The sequence below is a fragment of the Oreochromis aureus genome, linkage group 23 (assembly GCF_013358895.1).
Source record: "Oreochromis aureus strain Israel breed Guangdong linkage group 23, ZZ_aureus, whole genome shotgun sequence".
Classification (NCBI taxonomy): domain Eukaryota; kingdom Metazoa; phylum Chordata; class Actinopteri; order Cichliformes; family Cichlidae; genus Oreochromis; species Oreochromis aureus.
This window is the reverse complement of record NC_052963.1, coordinates 5,039,472-5,060,865: the sequence shown is the minus strand read 5'-3', so window position 1 is coordinate 5,060,865 and position 21,394 is coordinate 5,039,472. Positions and strand designations below refer to the sequence as shown.

General features: G+C 39.6%; 1 protein-coding gene across 2 annotated transcripts in view; it reads right to left on the bottom strand.

Annotated features, from left to right (window-relative positions):
* The window catches only part of LOC116321001 (beta-1,3-galactosyltransferase 1-like), a 186,767-nt gene that overhangs the window by 101,664 nt on the left and 63,709 nt on the right, over positions 1-21,394 (bottom strand). For both annotated transcript variants that reach the window (XM_039606504.1, XM_039606505.1), the window contains exon 2: positions 8,645-8,700. The gene's annotated coding sequence lies outside the window, so the exon portion shown is untranslated. The remainder of the gene's footprint in view (positions 1-8,644; positions 8,701-21,394) is intronic.

Sequence of the window (21,394 nt, the reverse complement as noted above, 5' to 3'; positions counted from 1 at the left end):
TATTGCTGAGATAGAAAAAGGAAGTACATGGGTGCTAGTCGACAGCAAAAATGTAGCTTTCTTTTTTAACTGGAAAAAGGTTATTCAAATAATTTCACTAAATCCTTTACAGGCCAGTCAAAAAGTATATTTGTATGACAATTTTGGATGCATTACCAGTACTGAAGTCTAAAAATGTTACACCATGCACTGGCCTGTGATCTCTTGGGTTTTGGATCGGGATCAGGGTCTTGCTTCCTCTGAAATGACTGGAAATGTGAAGACCTCTGCTTTGCTATAATTATGTTTTATATGTAGACAGTAAAGTCTGTGAAGGTTGTGAAAACCTCTCAGTCAAGTTGTGGTAATGTACCCTCTTCACCATTCACAATGGTTTTGAGATATCACATGGTCAAAGCTCAGACACCAACCCACAGGAAAACAGCAGGACTCATGCTGACCTAATTAGTTTCAGACAGGCCCTCTTTTGGGTCTTGATAACCAGAAACTAACTGGACTTGGGAAGACCATTTATCCATCCATCTATCCATCCATCCATCTATCCATCCATCCATCTGTCCATCCCCTGGAGCCTAGCTCAGCTAACATTGGGCCAGAGGAAGGGTACACCCTAGAAGGTTTACTAATCTGTCGCAGGCTACGACCTATTATTCAGATTTTGAATTATTTGGATTTTATACCATCAGCTCACTCATCTGAGTTAAAGACTAGAATGAATGATTACATGATAAAACCTCCTAGGAACTGGCATCCACATATGTGGACATCACATTGTCTAGACCAAAATACTAAATTTTGCTCTACAAGGGCCTGATTTCCACTTACGAGGACGTTATACTGCCACTGTCCTATCAAAATTTAAAGTGAATGTCCTCATATGTGGATCTCAAAATACAGTATAGAAGAAAAAAAAAGACTGTAAAAGTATAATAAGCTCAAGCCTATTAGATCTGTACAAACTCAAATCTGTACAAACTCAAATGACCCCCTTTATTCTTCAGTACCTGAAATTTCTTAGGTAAGGTTCATTGCAACATCTTTAAGGAGTCTTCAGGAATAATTCTTCAGGCGTCTTGAAGGATTTTCTAAAGTTCTTCTTTGGATCTTGGTTTAATTTTCTTCTGCTCTCTGTCTCCAATAGTGTATTTTCTTATCCAGCTACTCTTTTACTGTATAGACAGTGTGTTTGGTATCACTGCATTTTATTTTTCAGATACTGTTCATTCACTGTAAATAATTTAGGTCTGCATCTTTTTCCTGTGTCCTCCATTTGACTAGTTTCCTCTGATTTTTTTTAATGACACACTGCACACCGTGCTGAGATAAGCCAAGTCTTTGGCTAATAGTTCTTTGGGAATCACCCTGTTGGTGCAAAAATACTATTTTATGTCTTATTTTTCTGTGTTTAAATGATTTTTTGCCACAAGGTGCTACTAACAAATTGCCTAAAGATGCCATTTAAATAGCTTCTATGCTAACCTGGTAAGCTAAGTATGCGTAGGCACAAACTGATTCATTCCTTGGCTTATAGTTGAGGTTAAACGTTTTCAGACACTCATCCAACGACATGGTAAGTTTGGATGGTAACATGCTAACATGGTAACAAGCATCTGGAATAATTCTGGCTGTATATTTGTGTTAAAAGAAAATTGTACATAATGTGATCAGCTACATGAAATGTGTAAATGTAAATTGAAACTTCAGCAAAGGAATTTGTGAGGACATGCATGATCTGTCAAAAACACAATTCACAAGGCAATCTGAGGACAAAAAGAGGACATTTCCCCACACCACCTCATCCATTTCACACCATTCACATGGACTTTATTGAATTAAGTGAAAGTCAAGGCTCAAAATACGCTCTAGTGATTATAGACGTATTCTCAAAATGGCCAGAGATTTATCCAGTGAAAAAAAGCAGATGCAATCTCAGTTGCAAAAAGTGAACCTTTAGACAAATCTGTCAGAGAAACAACTCTGGCAGAATGGATGGCGAAAGTACTAGAAAATAAGAATATTGTTTTGAACAATAAACTGCCGTACGACTCTTCTCCGGTCTCTTGCAGGTTGAAACCAGGCGATTGGGGTGCTCCAGAGGAAAAATTGAAATTTACCCCACTGGGAGGGCCCATACCAAGTGTTATTGACCACACCCACAGCCTGTAAAATTGCAGAGAGACCATCTGGATAAATCAGAGCCACTGCAAAAAGGTTGAGGTCCCGGGAAGCCCCGACACCAAGGAGGAAGCACATTAGGGAAGCCTCACCTACGCTTGGTTGCTTCGGGGGTGAGGGGGGAAGTGCTGATTGGGCCCCCGTCGGGTAAGCCCGCACTCCAATCTCCATCCGATCAACTTTAGGGCAGCCAGGTGCAGGTGTGATGGACCTATGTGCAACCATGGGAAGGGGAACCCTCCTGGTTACCTTGACTACAAAGCTCACCCTTACAGGACCCCAGCTGATGCCAACAGCAGCTGAGCCACGAGGCAGACAGAGAAGATGGACGTACAACAACCTCCACCTAATGGACATGACACGAGACTACATCCATCCTTGGATGAAAATGCCTGATACAGATACGTGTTTAACAGGACCACAGAGAAAGACTGTTACGTTTGCTCGCACATGCCGAGCGTATTAACACAACCATTTATGGGAAACACCCTGGAACAGGTGCACTAATTCTGATCTCTGACCACACCTTCAGAATGACTTTTGTAAAGTGCACAACAACAACAACATCGACATCCTCATCCAGGAAGAAGCGCTCAACTTTAACAGGTTTTAAAGAGACTGCTGATCGGCGTTGGAGTTTCCCTGGTTTTGTTTTGCTTTTCTTTACCTGTGTTATTCCTTGTTTAAAAGCTGTAATTTCACAGATGATAGCGACATCATTCACAGCATATGCGGAAATATACCACAAACCGATGAAGATCATGAAGACTTATTTTCCTATTTGTTAGATGAAGATGAAGTGTAACTAATGATGTAGTAACTGAAAATGTGAAAGACAAGTTGTTACTAACTGATAACATGTACATTTCATTTCTCTGATAAACAGGAGGGAATGTTAAAAGAAAATTGTACATAATGTGATCAGCTACATGAAATGTGACCTTTTATGGATCACTAAGCAAACCACATGTCTACGTGACTTTTCACCTAATAACTTTTGTGATGAACTTATTTGCCAACTAACAGCTTCCTCTTTCTGTAAGAACATACAGATTTAGAAAAGGGGAACCTCAGCTCTGAGTTCTTAGAATAACTCTGTTTTATTTGTACACACACACACACACACACACACACACACACAGACACAAGAAAAGTATAAATAAAGCACGCAGACAGTGATGAGACGCAGGTCGTGCGTCCATGACTGCCCTCGCGAGTGAAAGACAACTGCAGTGTTTGTGTTTTCTAACTCAGGGGTCTTAGCTGAAGAACTGCGGGGTGATTTAAAGAAATCCCCTGTCAATTTGACAACAGTTTTTTTATTTGGTCAAAGGTAGTCTTGATTTCATCCCATGTGTTAAACAGTATGGACTAGTTCAGCACAATTATGGCTGAAGATGGGTAAAAGCTCCCAATTTCACAATTTCACAGCTCCAAACTGTAGGGAAGTGAACTTCAGATAAACCTCACATTGATTTTAAAGTGACGCCATTTATATACTAGCATCTATGTTTCCTCCCAGTCTTTTCTTTTTGTTACTGCACTCACTCTCTCTGAAGAAGCTTTCAATCTCAAACCTATTTTTCTTTTAAAAAGACACAAGGCGGAAACAGTGATGGCTGCACATAAGGAAGCCACATTAAAAGTCATTTCATCACTTACTAAAATCCTTATGTTATGACTAATTATGCCATAACCATTTAAACTTAATGAAAATTATTAGACAAAGTGTGATGGTTAAGCTGGCTAATAATAAAATGAACATTGGAGAAAGTATAATCTCTTTAAGATGTTTCTAACTCAACTCCCTCCATTCATTTAGCACTACTAACATCTGTTGAGTACTTAACAGATGGGAACATATATTTTCCATCACTTCAGTGCACTCAGAAGCATTCTGCTTTTCTTATTACAAGACTTTCATCATTCTTTCACTTTTCACTCCCCATTGTGTGTATCACATCAGCAGTGCACAGCCCAGTCGTAAGAACTGAAAGCAAGAGCCTTGATCCAGACCTTTGTATTGTCACCAGACAGATTGCAAAAAAAAAGGTATAGAACAAACCCGATGTTCAGATGTGCCATGAGATTCTATGACATTCACATATTATCACTGCAGTAGTAGTATTGTAAATGTGAACACAGTACAGTTAAAATTTACAGTTTCAAACTATGGGCTTAGATGTGTTTTTCCAATATACTCCACCTTACTACCTTTCATGGGGAAATTTTGTGATTTTTAATCCACTAAATTTACTGTGCATTTAGAAGAGAATAATTCTGACACCAATCAATAAATATTCATATTTTTTCTAAAAAAACCCCCAAAAAAACCATCTATTTTGGCCTTCTCCAAAAAATGGGTTTAGGAAAGTGTTATCACCTAGGATGGCTGAGATCTCATCAAATCAAATTACTTTTCAGAATTTAAACCTGCTCCTCGAAATTTAGCTTTGATAGCAGGCCCCTCTCTTGTAGGGATACCTGTATGAGTCTGGGATGTGTTTAAAGAAGGGCAAATAAATCTATTATTATAATATGCTACAGAACTATATTGCTGTAGATTCAATGGCTTCAGTGGACTTTGGTATTTTGTATTTTGGAAGTGACAATGGTAAAATATTTATACAGCAAAAGATTTGTGCGACACAACATGAATAAAACAGATAAATATCACCCTTTATTAAAAGATTAAAAACTATGCATACAGGTCCCTTACTAGTTGGAGTTATGCACATCTAGTCGTTATCCAAAAGAATCTGGCATAATTCTGCCTGGATATTTAACGACTCTTCTTGGCAGCATTGGTAGAGGTCATTTAAAGTGGCAGGTTTAACCTAGCCCTGTTGTGGTCCACCACTGTAGTCCTACTACCAGTCCCAGACCCAGTTAAATGGGGAGGACTGCATCAGGAAGGGTGCAAACAAGGTGCACCTCTAAGGCCGATTGTCTGCATGATCAATTCAGTCACCTATAACATCTCCAAGTTTCTGGCTTCGATCCTCAACCCGCTGGTAGGCAGCTCCGAACACCACATCCAGAACACTTTGGATTTTATTGAGAAAGTGAGAGTTGTTATTATGGACTCGTACGATGTTACATCTCTCTTCACTTGCATCCCAGTCACGGAAGCATTGGAGGTAGTGCGTAAGAGATTACAGGATGACCCCAGCCTCAGCAATAGGACCACTCTCAGCACTGACCAAATATGTTTGCTTTTGGAACTGTGTCTTCATTCCACCTACTTCACATACAAGGGTCAGTTCTACAGGCAGAAACATGGGTGTGCCATGAGTTCCCCAGTTTCACCCATCATGGCCGATTTGTACATGGAAGAAGTGGAAAAGAGGGCTTTGCTATCCTACCCTGGAACACCACCAAGTCATTGGTTCAGGTATGTGGATGACACCTGGGTGAAAACCAAATCTCAGGACATACCACATTTCACAGATCACATTAACTCGGTGGACTGACACATCAAATTGATCAGGGAGGATATGAAAAGTGGCAGGTAAGCCTTCTTAGACTGTGAGATTTCCATCAGTAATGGGGGACATCTAAAAGCTGATGTGTACCATAAACTTACACATACGGATCAGTATTTAAGGTTTGACTCTCATCATCCACTGGAGCATAAATTGGGTGTCATCAGGACGCTACAACACAGAGCGAACACCATCCCCACAAACACAGCAACCAGGGAAGCAGAAGAACATCACATCAAGAAGGCCCTGAGTAAATGTGGTTATCCCAGCTGGACATTTGTCAAAGCTGGGAAGGTGCCAAAAGAAAGCTCCAGCCGATCCAGGAGAGAAGGACAACCGCTGCCTAAGCAAAAACCTGTAGTGATCCCATATGTGTCAGGAGTATCGGAACAGTTGAGACGCATTTTTTCTAAACACCATGTCTCTGTGGTTTTTAAACCCCAAAACACGCTGCGCCAAAAATTGGTCCACCCCAAGGATCGGGTCCCCCGACACAAACAGAGTAACATAGTGTACGCTGTTAAGTGCCAGGAGGATTGCCAGGATTTATACATCGGGGAAACCAAACAACCTCTGGCGAAGCAGATGGCACAACACAGAAGAGCTACCTCATCAGGCCAGGACTCTGCAGTCTATTTACACCTACAGGCCAGTGGACACTCTTTCAATGATGAGGATGTACACATCCTGGACAGGGAAGAATGCTGGTTTGAGCGCGGAGTCAAGGAGGCCATTTACGCAAAAAGGGAAAGACCATCTCTGAATCAAGGAGGTGGCCTAAGGGTACATCTTTCGCCATCTTACAATGCTGTGATTGCAGCCATTCCCCAACACTCTGTGAATGGTACTCATGGCCATTGATCAGTGGGCTTTGATCAGTGGTTGTTGATCGATGGTCATGAGAATTTGCATAATTATGATGAAGGAACCTTCCAGCCCATTGTTCCTTTAGTGGGCTGGTTGCAGTCATTATGCAAATGTACTGTTTATAAGATTGGGAAAACCTGCAGTCAGCTGAGACTGAAGAAGTCACTTGGATGAGTGACGAAACGTTTCTCCCACTGAAAACGCTACGTCCAGATAAACAGAATCAACCTTTGGAGATTTACTTACCTGGATGATTGAGCATGCATCAAGACATCAGGAAGGGCGGCTGGTGTAAAATCTCAGCTACATCAAACATGCAGATCATAAAGAATGTGATTTCCGGGCCTGGATTTACAACGACCACCTCCGGTCCTGTTGGCCAACAGGGTGTCGGTGAAAATTGTGCTACTATTAAATGGTGGAAGTTGAAAAGGGAAGAATGTGGCACAGAGTTCAGGGAGGAGTCGTATCTGTGGGTGGTAGGGAAGACTTACCAGATAGCTAGGGAAGTAAACCTGTAGTACTGAGAGAAACTGCCAAGAAAGTGTTTGCTGCATCCTCTGAACAGAGGAAAGAAGATGAGGAAAGTATGGAAGTACAGGAACATATTCAAAGTAAAGGGTTGGTAAATAAAAATGAGAAACAGTATAAGTGAGAAACTGAAAGAAGAAGAAGGTTTGAGTTGGCTGATTTCTCTTGCATGGACCTGGTATTTAAGCATAGTCCACAAATTTTCAATAAGGTTGAGTTTGGGGATTTGGGAAGGTCACTCCAGAAGCTTAATGTTGGCATGTTTTATCCATTCCAAAACTAGTTTTGTTGTGTGCTTCAGAATCGCTGCCCTGTTGGTTCATGCAACTGTCTAGTTTTTGATTTGAGGGGAAGTTGAAGAATTTGGAGGTAGTCTTCCGTCTTCAGTGTTCATCCACTTTGTGCAATGTATCAGTACCACAGGTAGCAAATCAACCCCAATGCATGATGTTACTACCACCACATTTGACAGCTGGTACAGTATTTTCAGGTTTAAAAGCCTCACTTTCAATGGTGGTTCCTGTTGTGTTCCTGAAGATCCACACCAATTTCCTCTCATCTGAGGAAGACAATTTGGCTCTTCTTCCAGACCTTGGCAAAGTGGTTACACATCCAAAAATTTGTCCTTACATGCAGTTGTTTGAACTGCAGTTTTAGAAATGGTTCCAAGAGACCTTCGCTGAGTTCCTTGGACTTTCACATTGTACTGAGTATTTGTCAATCCAGTAAGTGTTGTCAAACAAATGTTTTGGGTTTTTTTAGTTGACATAGAGAAGCTACCAAATGTAGTCAGTTATAATCACTTATGAGAAGTTAAGAAGCCTTGGCCTTGTCAAGTTAAAGGACATTGTAGAAGTGTAGCATATATCTGAGCTGTTTGAAGTCTTTTGACCCTGTATGTATTAGAGAAAATACTAAATAAATTCAAACTTGTGTACCAAATTCTTTTTTTTAAGTCATTAAAGATGTATGCTATACAGCATTCGACCATTGAAAAAGAACAGTTCAAAGAAATCAAAGAAAAAGCCCAAAATCACAGTGTAATTCATGCACTTGATGAGTAGACAGTAATGTAAACTTCTACCCACAAATATTAACAAAATACATTTTTACTTGTTTTGTAACATTTTGACATGAGTTTACTTTTATCCATATATGCATCACTATAATATGCAGTGCGTTAATATTTCTGGCCCCACAGTACAGGGAGACAAAAATGTCTTGAGAAAGAAATTGATATACTGGGAGGCACCACACACCATGTTTTCTCTTCACTTATTAATTTAGTCATTCTCTTTGAAGACAAAGAGAACACAGGAGACTTAAATGCATGCCGGGGTGATAAAGCCTCTGCTTCATCAAACAGCAAGATTGGCCCGGTGAACCTCAGAAGCAACAATAGGTTTTATTCAAGACTTCAATTCTCAAACCCCTTTGGCTTTCTTCCAGCAAAAAGCACTGAAATGCACCACCACTGTGTCTGCCTATTGTGAAAACCCTTTTAAAACCAGAAACAGGCTACACCCAAGAGTGAGCAGCAATTTGACAAACGGACAGGAAGCTGAGGTCAGTGTAGCACACCGTACCTGCCACAGCTGGCTCTCATCCAATGCAATTTGGGCCCCGTCTCTTCATAACATCCCTGTAAAAATGAAAACACAAAAAAGAGAGAGAAAGAGGCAGGTCAGAAGATGTAATGAAACTTGAAGAAATAAAGTATACAGGAGAGGACAATGGCAGATTAGATCGTATGGAGTATGTGTGGCTTTCAGACTTAAGTCTTAACATTTCAAATAATGTGTTTTATTGAACTGAAACATCACCGGGAATCTCTAAAAAGAATCTCTTTAACTTGAATAAATGAATTTTAATTTACTTAAAAGCTGAACCCATTCTGTCAGAAAATAAAACAAAGAATCAGCTTGCACTTCTCTAAACCGTGCACACACAAATGCTTTCCTTCATGTAAACTGCATAAAGTCTCAGCTGAACTCAAATAGATCTTGACGTGAGTTTTAAGTGTAATCAGCCAATGCCTGATCAGTATGCTGCAACCACCGCCACTATCTCCCCTAACTGTGGCAACAAATAGGAGGAGAAGGTGGAGGGATTTATCGGCATATGCTCTTTCATGAGAACTTATCATTCAAGACCCACTCACGCCTGGAAAAGGTCAAATAAAATTCTTTCGTATCAAATTAGGGTTTTCACTTGATTAATAAGCCTCAGTGGCAGATGCTGAGCCTGCACATGGCAAATTTCATGTTTTCTTTTACCTGGTGTGCGGCACCAAGTAATACAAGCCTAATTTGAAAATTATGTGAAAAGGAAATATTTCAATCGCAGGACCTGTTGGGATGTCCTCCTGTTAGATTGTGTCTGAAATCACTCCTTCACCGCATTCATCACTCCCATTTTAGTAGGTAGGTGCTACATGGTGAAAATAAACCAAGATGTTGTATACTCATGACTCAGTGCAGGACTGACAGCTGTAAAATGCGTTGATGGTAATTTTCTACCAAACGCATTGTGGGATTTCCAGCAAAACACAGCATGTACTTTTGGGACTTAACAAGCTAATGGACGACATCACAGTTTCTATGTCCATCTTTTATCGTGTCAACATTTACATCCATAGAATTGTCATAGAATGTCAGACTCTGTAGTTTTCTCTGGTCCCCTCCCCAATCAGACCAGGAGTGACATGTTTAGCCGCATGTTCTCCTTAAATTGCTGGCTGTCTGAGTGGTGTCCCAGAAACGATGTGGGCTTCATAGATAATTGGCAAACCTTCTGGAGGAAACCTGGTCTTGTTAGGAGAGACGGCATCCATCCCACTTTGGATGGAGCAGCTCTCATTTCTAGAAATATGGACCAATTTATTAAACCCCAAAATATGACTATCCAGAGTTGGGACCAGGAAGCAGAGTTGCAGTCTTACACGCCTCTCTGCAGCTTCTCTCCTCCTGCTACCCCCAAAAACCCATCTCCATTGAGACTGTGTCAGCTCCCAAAAGACAAAAAACAAACCAAAAACCAGCAATAAACAACTAAAACATAAAAATCACAAAGAAAAGAACAATACAGTATCCACATCTGAACCAAAGAGTAAAACAGTGAAATGTGGATTATTAAATATTAGGTCTCTCTCCTCCAAGTCTCTGTTAGTACATGACTTAATAATTGATCAACAAATCGATTTACTCTGCCTTACAGAAACCTGGTTGCAGCCGGATGATTATGTTAGTTTAAATGAATCAACACCCCGAGTCATTCTAACTACCAGAAACCTCGAAGCACAGGCCGAGGGGCGGTGTGGCAGCAATTTTTCACACCAGCCTATTAATTAACGAAAGACCAAGACAGACTTTTAATTCATTTGAAAGCCTGACGCTTAGCCTAAATCCACCGCAGCTGTAAAACTCAGAAACCAGTCTTACTTGTTATCATCTATCGTCCACCTGGGCCTTACACAGAGTTTCTCTCTGATTTCTCAGACTTTTATCTGATTTAGTGCTCAGCTCAGATAAAATAATTATTGTGGGTGATTTTAACATCCATGTAGATGCTAAAATGACAGCCTCAACATGGCATTTAATCTGTTATTAGACTCAATTGGCTTCTCTCAAAATGTAAATGAACCCACCCACCACTTTAATCACACTCGAGATCTTGTTTTAACATATGGCATAGAAACTGAACATTTAACAGTGTTTCCTGAAAACCCTCTGCTGTCTGATCATTTCCTGATAACATTTACATTTACAATAATTGATTACACAGCAGTGGAGAGTAGACTTTATCAAAGTAGATGTCTTTCTGAAAGTGCTGTAACTAAGTTTAAGAATATAATCCACCCACTGTTATCATCTTCAATGCCCTGTACCAACACAGAGCAGAGCAGCTATCTGAACGCTACTCCAACAGAGGTCGATTATCTTGTTAATAATTTTACCTCCTCACTACGTACGACTCTGGATACTGTAGCTCCTGTGAAAACTAAAGCCTCAAATCCAAAGTCCCTGACTCCGTGGTATAATTCTCAAACACGTAGCCTAAAGCAGATAACTTGTAAGCTGGAGAGGAAATGGCGTGTCACAAATTTAGAGGATCATCATTTAGCCTGGAGAAATCGTTTGCTGCTTTATAAGAAAGCCCTCCGCAAAGCCAGAACATCTTACTATTCGTCACTGATTGAAGAAAATAAGAACAACCCCAGGTTTCTCTTCAGCACTGTAGCCAGGCTGACAAAAGTCAGAGCTCTACTGAGCCAACAATCCCTTTAACGTTAACTAGTAATGACTTCATGAACTTCTTCACAAATAAAATTTTTATCATTAGAGAAAAATTACCAATAATCATCCCACAGATATAATCTTATCTACAGCTACTTTTAGTACCATCGATGTTAAGTTAGACTCTTTTTCTCCAATTGATCTTTCTGAGTTAACTTCAATAATTAATTCCTCCAAACCATCAACGTGTCTTTTAGACCCCATTCCTACAAAACTGCTCAAAGAAGTCCTGCCATTAATTAATTCTTCGATCTTAAATATGATCAACCTATCTCTAATAATCGGCTATGTACCACAGGCCTTCAAGCTGGCTGTAGTTAAACCTTTACTTAAAAAGCCATCTCTAGACCCAGCTGTCTTAGCTAATTATAGGCCAATCTCAACCTTCCTTTCATATCAAAAATCCTTGAAAGAGTAGTTGTCAAACAGCTAACAGATCATCTGCAGAGGAATGGCTTATTTGAAGAGTTTCAGTCAGGTTTCAGAGCTCATCACAGCACAGAAACAGCTTTAGTGAAGGTTACAAATGATCTTCTTATGGCCTCTGACAGTGGACTCATCTCTGTGCTTGTCCTGCTAGACCTTAGTGCAGCATTCGATACTGTTGACCATAATAGCCTATTAGAGCGATTAGAACATGCTGTAGGTATTACAGGTACTGCACTGCAGTGGTTTGTATCATGTCTATCTAATAGACTCCAATTTGTTCAAGTAAATGGAGAGTCCTCTTCACACACTAAAGTCAATTATGGTGTTCCACAGGGTTCAGTGCTAGGACCATTTCTATTTACATTATACATGCTTCCCTTAGGCAGTATCATCAGATAGCATACATTTTCACTGCTATGCAGATGACAAGCAGCTCTATCTATCCATAAAGCCAGATAACACACACCGATTAGTTAAACTGCAGGAATGTCTTAAAGACATAAAGACCTGGATGGCCGCTAACTTTCTGCTTCTTAATTCAGATAAAACTGAGGTTATTGTACTCGGCCCTGAAAATCTTAGAAATATGGTATCTAAGCAGATTCTTACTCTGGATGGCATTACCTTGGCCTCCAGTAATGCTGTGAGGAACCTTGGAGTCATTTTTGACCAGGACATGTCCTTCAACACACATATTAAACAAATATGTAAGACTGCTTTCTTCCATTTGCGCAACATCTCTAAAATTAGAAATATCCTGTCTCAGAGTGACGCTGAAAAACTAGTTCATGCATTCATTACTTCCAGGCTGGACTACTGTAATTCTTTATTATCAGGATGTCCTAAAAACTTGCTGAAAAGTCTTCAGCTGATCCAAAATGCTGCAGCAAGAGTCCTGACAGGGACTAGAAAGAGAGAGCAGATTTCTCCTGTTTTGGCTTCCCTTCATTGGCTTCCTGTTAAATCCAGAATTGAATTCAAAATCCTGCTCCTCACATACAAGGTCTTAAATAATCAGGCCCCATCTTATCTTAATGACCTTGTAGTGCCATATCACCCTATTAGAGCACTTTGCTCTCGCTCTGCAGGCCTACTTGCTGTTCTTAGAGTATTTAAAAGTAGAATGGGAGGCAGAGCCTTCAGTTTTCAGGCCCCTCTTCTGTGGAACCAGCTTCCAGTTTGGATTCGGGAGACAGACACTATCTCTACTTTCAAGATTAGGCTTAAAACTTTCCTTTTTGCTAAAGCATATAGTTAGGGCTGGACCAGGTGACCCTGAATCCTCCCTTAGTTATGCTGCAATAGACGTAGGCTGCCGGGGATTCCCATGATGCATTGAGTTTTTCCTTTCCAGTCACCTTTCTCACTCACTATGTGTTAATAGACCTCTCTGCATCGAATCATATCTGTTATTAACCTCTGTCTCTCTTCCACAGCATGTCTTTATCCTGTTTTCCTTCTTTCACCCCAACCAGTCGCAGCAGATGGCCCCGCCCCTCCCTGAGCCTGGTTCTGCTGGAGGTTTCTTCCTGTTAAAAGGGAGTTTTTCCTTCCCACTGTCGCCAAAGTGCTTGCTCATAGGGGGTCATATGATTGTTGGGTTTTTCTCTGTATTTATTATTGTGCGATCTACTGTACAATATAGAGCGCCTTGAGGCGACTTTTGTTGTGATTTGGCGCTATATAAATAAAATTGAATTGAATTGTCAATATTTCCCCATGAAGCAGCCCAGGAACATAAGGTGATGTACTCAAATTTATTTATTTGTTGTTATTAGAACAACATACCAAAATCAAACTTCAAATTCAATTAAAATCCCTTCAGATTCAGTTTTAGTTAATTATCAACTCATGATTTCAGCTCTCTGGTGGTCTTTGAGATATTTCCATCTTTCACTACAGAACTAGTAACCCTAAAATGAAAATAACACATCTCCAATAACAGTATTTACCTTTAAGATAATAATATATATATATATAGTGAGAGAGAGAGATTGTTTTTTGTTTTTTATTGTTTTGCTCTTTTTAAACTTGCTTTTACTTTTTTAATGTCTTAAAGTAAGTGCCAAGTGCAGGATTTTGTTATTTGGCCTGCTGAAATGTATATTTTCCATCCATCCATCCATCCATCCTCTTGCGCTTATCCTTTTCAGGGTTAGGGGGGCTGGAGCCTATCCCAGCTGTCTTACAGCGAGAGGCAGCTTAGTCTTAGTTTGTGCTGCCAACAACTGGACAGACTGCCAGTCTGTCGCAGGGCTAGAAGGAGAAGAAATGTATATTAAGTAGAGATGGACCGATCCGATATTACGTATCGGTATCGGTCCGATACTGACCTAAATTACTGGATCGGATATCGGTGAAAAATAAAAAATGTAATCCGATCCATTAAATATCAAAAAAGCATCGCACAAAACTTGCAACACGGCGTAACTCGGCTCATAACCGTAGCACGTTGCAGCAGTATGCCTCACGTGATAGAGCGGCTGTGTGTATTTGTTGCCTCGCTACCAAACCAGCATTTCATCTCCGAGGAAGTTATCCCAGAGAGAAGTAAAGCAAGTGTGTAAGTTCATCTCTGAATGTTTGTAAAGCGTTCCCACGTTAAGCTTAACAACCGATATATGGAGTGACTGCCTCTCCCTCACCTTCCTGCCACTTCAGTCGTGAAACTGCTTAACGATCAGCTGATCGGCTTTTCTGTTGCGAGTCCGTCTCTCTTCTTTGTTTTTGGCCCACTTTGCACCAGAAAGAGGAAACCAGCGGCTGAACAACAGCAGCACGTTTAAGCTTGATAAGCTGTTGTTAGAATTTATTTAATATTACTTTCTACACCAGGATCCTTTTCTACGTAGCTGACGGCTGGTAACTGTGCAGGGGCGGATCTAGCAAAGTTTAGCCAGGGGGGCCGATAGGGCATGAACAGGAAAAGGGGCACAAAGACATACTTTTCTTTCTTATTCTCATTTAAAATATCTAGCTTTTAATTAATAATTATCTGAATCTTACTCCCAAAGTTTTAATCTGATGTAAAATGTATAGAAGTCCATTACTATATATAGTAACTCTTAAGTCTATATACCCTAGTAAGCTATAGTACTTGGGAAGGTACCATCTGTGAATTCTGCAATTCTGTTGAAGAAAGATGTTGAATCTATTTAATTATTCTTGAAAAATAATTTGTTTCTGTGCATTTTTTTTCACCCTGCATCAAATTAAAGTTGATTACATCGATTAAGCATCATGAGGTGGAGGGTGGGTGGTTCCCTATTTTTTTTTTTTTTGCTGGGAGTTTGCAACCCTATTAGTTAGGTTGCTTAATATTTCTGCTAAGTACTCTTTAAAATACCAGAATAGGGAGGATGGAGTAGGTTTAAGTTAGGTTTTAAGTTAGGTAAGGTTTATTAGATTGATCAGTGTTGCTGAACTATGAAATATTTTGGGTGCAGTATATTTTTTACACACAGGTATAACAGAATAGCTTTAGTGTTGTTGTTTATTTAAACTTGAGTATGAACTTATACAAAATGCAGCAAGATATTTAAAAAAAAAAACAGTTTTATTGATTAAAAAACACAATATCGGATTCATATCGGTATCGGCAGATATCCAAATTTATGATATCGGTATCGGTATCGGACATAAAAAAGTGGTATCGTGCCATCTCTAATATTAAGTAATATTAAAAGTATTAAATATACTTGGGATCATTTTCAGTACAATTAGCTTATAATTATTATTTATGTGGATATAGTAAGTGGCCTACTTTAAATCTTTATATGGTACTTTCTATATGTTAGCAATACATACCACGCGTCATATATATAGCTAAGTTTGAAGGCTTTTTTTCCCCAGTTTTTCACCAATGAATAATTAAGCTGACCTTGGTGTCCTTTGTGGATATTATTAAAATTTTAATGGATTGTTAACATGAACTCACTCTGCACCCCTACAAAAATTTATTAGAATTCATTCAAAACTTGTGGGTAAAGCATACAATAAATAAGAGTACTTATTCCAACACAAACAAATACATGCAAACACAATTAAACATATAGTCTTATTCATGCATAGATACGTCCATACATGCATTTGTTGTGAATGAAAGTGAATCGATGAAAAAAGAAAAAGCGGAAAGAGAAAGGCAAACAACACTAGAGAGTACGATGGAGTTACTGCCACGCTGCTATTGAGGTTATAGGAAAGAGGAAGCACCACGTCAAAGTCAGGATGGAGGCCTGTCACTACCACTGCTAACAGGCAGAAAGCAGTAGAAGTAATTGGGAAGAACTTCCTGCCCTCAGACTTGAGTGGCATGTCTCGGCCGTCGCATTGAGTCAGTCACCCGATAGGAGCTTAGATACACCGAGCTGTCAGCTCAGCTCTGAAGTAATCGCATACCTCCATTAACAAGCCGCTTATGCACCAAAAACGTCTCTCTTACAGAGCACAGTGTGAACAAACACGCACGTAACATGCTTGCAGTTGTTCCAGTGGGTCAGCTGATGAGCAGTCACCTTGTACCTTTCAATAATAATAATGCACTTATTATTGCATTCTATATATGCTCTGCTGGTGAAGCTGTGCCTTACTATGGAGGCTTTTTCACATTCCTTTCTAATACATTTGCCTCATTGTGAAATCATTCTTCTGCTTTCCATTAACATAATTTTTCTGATGCCTGGGAAGAAAAAAAAAACGGGCCATTTGGAATGCATTACACCCCCCCGTCACTGTGCTAATCAGCATAATATGAATTATTGCTATCATTACAGTGGGTGGCTGAGAAATAACAGTGGGTCTTAATTATTCAACAACGAGGAATAATAAAGGGAAAGCAAATGCACCTTTAGTTTGTGCTGCCAACAACCATTCCAGTTTGTATCTCTCTCCCCCTTTGGGAGAACAACTCAGCTGTTGTAGGAATCATTTCTAAGGTCACGTGACTGATGAGAATGCCCCGACCCTACCTGAATGTACTCTGCGTGTTGTTTGTGTTGAAAGCTCAGCGAAGAAATTATCATAAGGGCCCAATAAGAATGTGCTCTGAAATAGGATTTTCCTGTTAGAATTTTTGTTGTGTAATCATGTTTGTTTCTGTGGCCAATAAAATGCCATCTTCTGCTTCCCTATTAACCAGCTGACCAATCACACCTTTTCTCCACTCTGTAGAGTCCACTGTGGACTTTACTTCATCATCATGGAATACAGCTGGCCATAGTAGTGCTTGTTCAGCTCTGAAGAGCTGCTGTAAGTTAAGAGCTACTCTAACTAGAACTGTTGCTATGCTAAGTTGACAGAGACTGCAAAGCAGAACAAGAACCACCAGCTGGAGTCAGTGAGGGTTCCTGGCATAACTTCACTTACTTCCAAGGATAGAGGGAGGATGAGTTGAAATGTCCACCAGCAAAAGTTGTATTTAAAGAAAAAAGCTTTGGTATGTTGCAGTAAGAAGGATGAACTATATGGTTACGTAGTTTCAAGCCGACTGTTGTCTGAGGCAGTAGTGTTGAATAAATGTATAAGGAGAGTGACGAAAAAATGTGCAGTGCATCATGGGGAGCCTTAGCCTATAGCAGGACAACAAAAGTTTGATTTAGACTTGATGAAAATCTATGTTGTAACCTACGACGTAAGCAGAGACCCCTCCAGTGGTGCAGGTCATCTTACATGGATGGGTTAAAAGGAGTTTCTGGTGACGTCAAAAATGTAGATTTCCCACTGAAGCATACTTCAGGCATAAGAAATAGTTCTGGGTCACCCGATTCACCTCTAACTACAAGCTTTGTCAAAAAGGAAAGCTTCAAACCTAATCTTAAAAGTGCAAAGTCAGTGTCTGTCTCCAAACTAAGAGCTGACCTCCCATTCTACTTTTAGAAATTCTAGGAACCAAAAGTTAGCGTTCGGGATAGATGATACTAAAGGGTCTTTAAGGGATTTAAGAGAAACATTCACTAATATAGCACCAATATTTAAGTTTTAACCAAGTTGCAACTTGGGCTGAAAAATGAAGAAAATGGGAAGACAAAGTTCCACTAACTTACACGTAACCAAAACCCATGAAATAAATAAGGACATCAAGGTCAGCCAAATGCCCAGCCACATAGCATTAAAAAGCTTGTTACGTTCCCCATTCAGGGGATTGTGCAGCTTGACAACCAAGCCTGCTACCATTCACTAAAAACTGTTATCCAAAATGTAGTCACTTCTAACTCATAAATCAATTAATAAAAAAAAGAAATGGCTGTGGTCAAAATGCATGACCAAATAGTGACTACATCTGTTTTTCATAGGCTGTGGTTCTAACTAAAGTACTATAATGATCATGCCAGACTACTAGACTGTTTCCACTTGTGCTACAATTCATGTATTCTTTATCTTTCTCTGTTATTTAGAATTAGCTCTTTGCACATTTTTAGGGTAAAATATGTCAAGCAAATATGCATGTTACGCAGGGGTCATGCTGCTCAACACTATGCTGAAGTCAACAGTAATTAGCCTCAAAAGTGACAAGCACATATGAAAAGCAGAGCCTAGCACTGTTGGACACAAATGCCCAACTGTTTCAAAACTCAGCAACCAAGGAAGAAAGAAACAACAGAGGAATTAATGCCAATTAACACCTGCTGTATTCAGCACCACATTTCCTGTTAGGTTTAATAAGCCCTGGGTCACTGCTTTTGATTGTTTTCTAATGATCTAAGCTCAGATCATTCCTGTAAGCGTGTTTCAGTTGGTCTTGCCATCTCTCATCCCCGCCCTGGAAGACATGTAATATATATTTTAAACATATCATATCTGGATATCATAAGTTGAGGTTGCCAAAGTCAAACTCATTATGGTCGACTTTTCTTGAAATAAAAGCTTTAGCTGAATCCACAAATCCGCCAGTACTGCAGGGTTTCTCTGACCTTTCAGAATGAGCTGCCAATCAAATTTCAGTTTGTCTTAATGGAGATGTGGTGATTACAGCAGACATGATTCACAGCTATAAATTGCTGCCCTTCAAAAGGAAATTAAGTAACAAAAAGAGTGAAATGGTTTCAGAGAGATGATTCCCACAAAATACAGAAAACAGAGTAATGTTTTCATTAGGGGATCAGTTTCTCTCTGCTAATGATCTAATGGCCAGAAGACACATCTGTAATCCCTATCATTTGTCTTCTCATCCTATTGACAATCCTAATTAATAATTGGTGCTGCTAGCCATGAAACAGGTGCTTATAATACAGAGTGCCTGTGTATGGTCTGACAAGTTGAAAGCATTAAGATCCTAGAAAAACACAGAGAGTAAATTTATGTAAACGATCCACTGAAAGACATCACAATCTGGCCTATTATCATGAAAAAGCCACTTAACTCAGGGGATGAACCAATATCATGTCTACACATAAGAGAAAACTTAGCAAAGAACCAACTTGAAATTGTATCTTTATGCAGGTTGTTACTAGCAGCATAATTTGGTCCCATTTTTTAGTTAAATCTATAAAAACACAGTTGTTCAAGCACAAATGGACTTCAATGGAGGGACTTACATTTGATATTTTTTGTCACAGAGCTTCTGCTCAACCCTTACTGCTTACTACTATTACCTGTGCAAAGAGACAGGAAAATCAAGGTTACACTTTAGTCCTCTGCTCAATGAATTCGTTCTGAAATTGAAAGTCTGACACATATCCAGATCATATATAGTTTTGCGTCAAACTAAAGCTCTATCCTTCACATAAGCACCTGTCAGCTTTACATAAATGTCTCCTTTCTTACCTATGATCATATCAGACTTCTGAAAGTGATTAGACGGCATGTGGACTGAATCGTTGCTAATATTCTTAGTCCCAGCCAAACAACCGAAACTACAGGCGTAAAAGACTTTAAAATAGGTGTCATGACAACCAGACAGCTCTGCAATTTTTAGAAAATGCCAGCAAATAGAAAAAAACACTGCAAAAGCACACGAAAGAAAATAGATGCTGAATAAAACACAAGAGAAGTAGAAAAACTAAAATCTCACAGAAGATAACAAAAGTGTTTCTGGGGACACATTAACATGACGGACCAGCTGCAGAAGGATTCCACGGCAACAAGCTTACAGTAAAAGAAGAGGGTTCGACAGTGTTGTGAGAGAGAAAAAGGTGCAAAGTTATGTGTGTGCTCATCACTTCAACAGCTGTTCCGTTAGGTTACTGTCTCTCTTTTGTGATTCATTTTTAGCTTTTTGCAGCATTTTTTTCTGCTTCCTTTGTGTTATTCAGCGTTTGGTTTTGCAGGGTTTTAACATCCATAATTATGCAACTGTTTGCTGTGTATAATTTCATCGTTACATGGTTACAGATTCCATGCACTTGTATTTGTAGTTTAAGTAATTTGACAAAGAGACAAAACACAATAAAGGTACACAAATTTTGATATTAATAATATATATATATACAGTTATTTTAACATGATAACATTGCAGTGAATATTTGAAACTACTTTAAATTATCCCAGGTGTCCAAATGAGTATATGACACTACAGCACTACAAAATGAATACACAATCTTACAAGATTATTTAACCTATTCACAGCTCTTCAATGTTTGAGTATTATATTTAAAATATTTTATGATGTATTAAACAACAGATCAATGATTACTGTAACGTTGTTTCTGCAGTTCTGCTTCAACACATAATCAAAATCTTTGCCACAGTGAATACTGAAAAATTGAAATATCTGTCAGATAAATACCACAAGTCAGGACACGGTTGTGATTGGACCTGATAAGAGTTCTGTCGCGTTTCACAAAGGCGAATCGTGCGGAGAGAGTGAAGAGTAGACCCAAACGCAGGCAAACGGAAACCAGAATGGATAATAACAGAAGGCGAGCCTTTATTTTGGCTGGTACACAACTACAAACAGGTAGAACAGGGAAAATTAACCAAAACCTATACTGGGAAAAACTAAGCATGAAATAACACGGACCTAAAACTAGAAACTAGAAAACCTGGAAACGCGAGGGGACGGCAGGCAGAGGTAATCCAGGGGATGACAAGCAGGCAACCGACGAAGAGTAAGGGACAACACACACTACAAATACACACCAGGTAACGAGGGGGAAACGCACAACAGGACGGAGACAAGTCTGGGAAAAATCTGACATAATGAGACACAGGAAGTAAAACAGACTAGACTGACAAAGGACCAAGACTATCAAAGTAAAACAGGAAACACTCAGGCTCAAGATACATAAACTAAACACAATGACTTTTCCCAAGAACACAGAGGAGGCACAGAAACAGAACAGAAACCCAAAACCCAGGAACTATACATATAACGCAAACAGAAAACCACAACTCGCAGAAAAAAACTGAAACCAAAAACACAACACACTGGGTCGCAGACGCAGGACTAGGGATGGGTATCGAAACCCGGTTCGTGTTGAGAACCGGTTCCCACTGTTTCAATTCCTTGGAATTGTTTGCCATTTTTGCAAACGATTTCTTTATCGATTCCAGTCGCCTCGAATGACGTCACCACGTTGCGGAGCGTCATTTACCTGTCAGGAAACATGGCGCCCAAGCGGCTCAAACGCTCAAAAGTTTGGTTATACTTTACGAGAACGGATGACAACAGGGCAA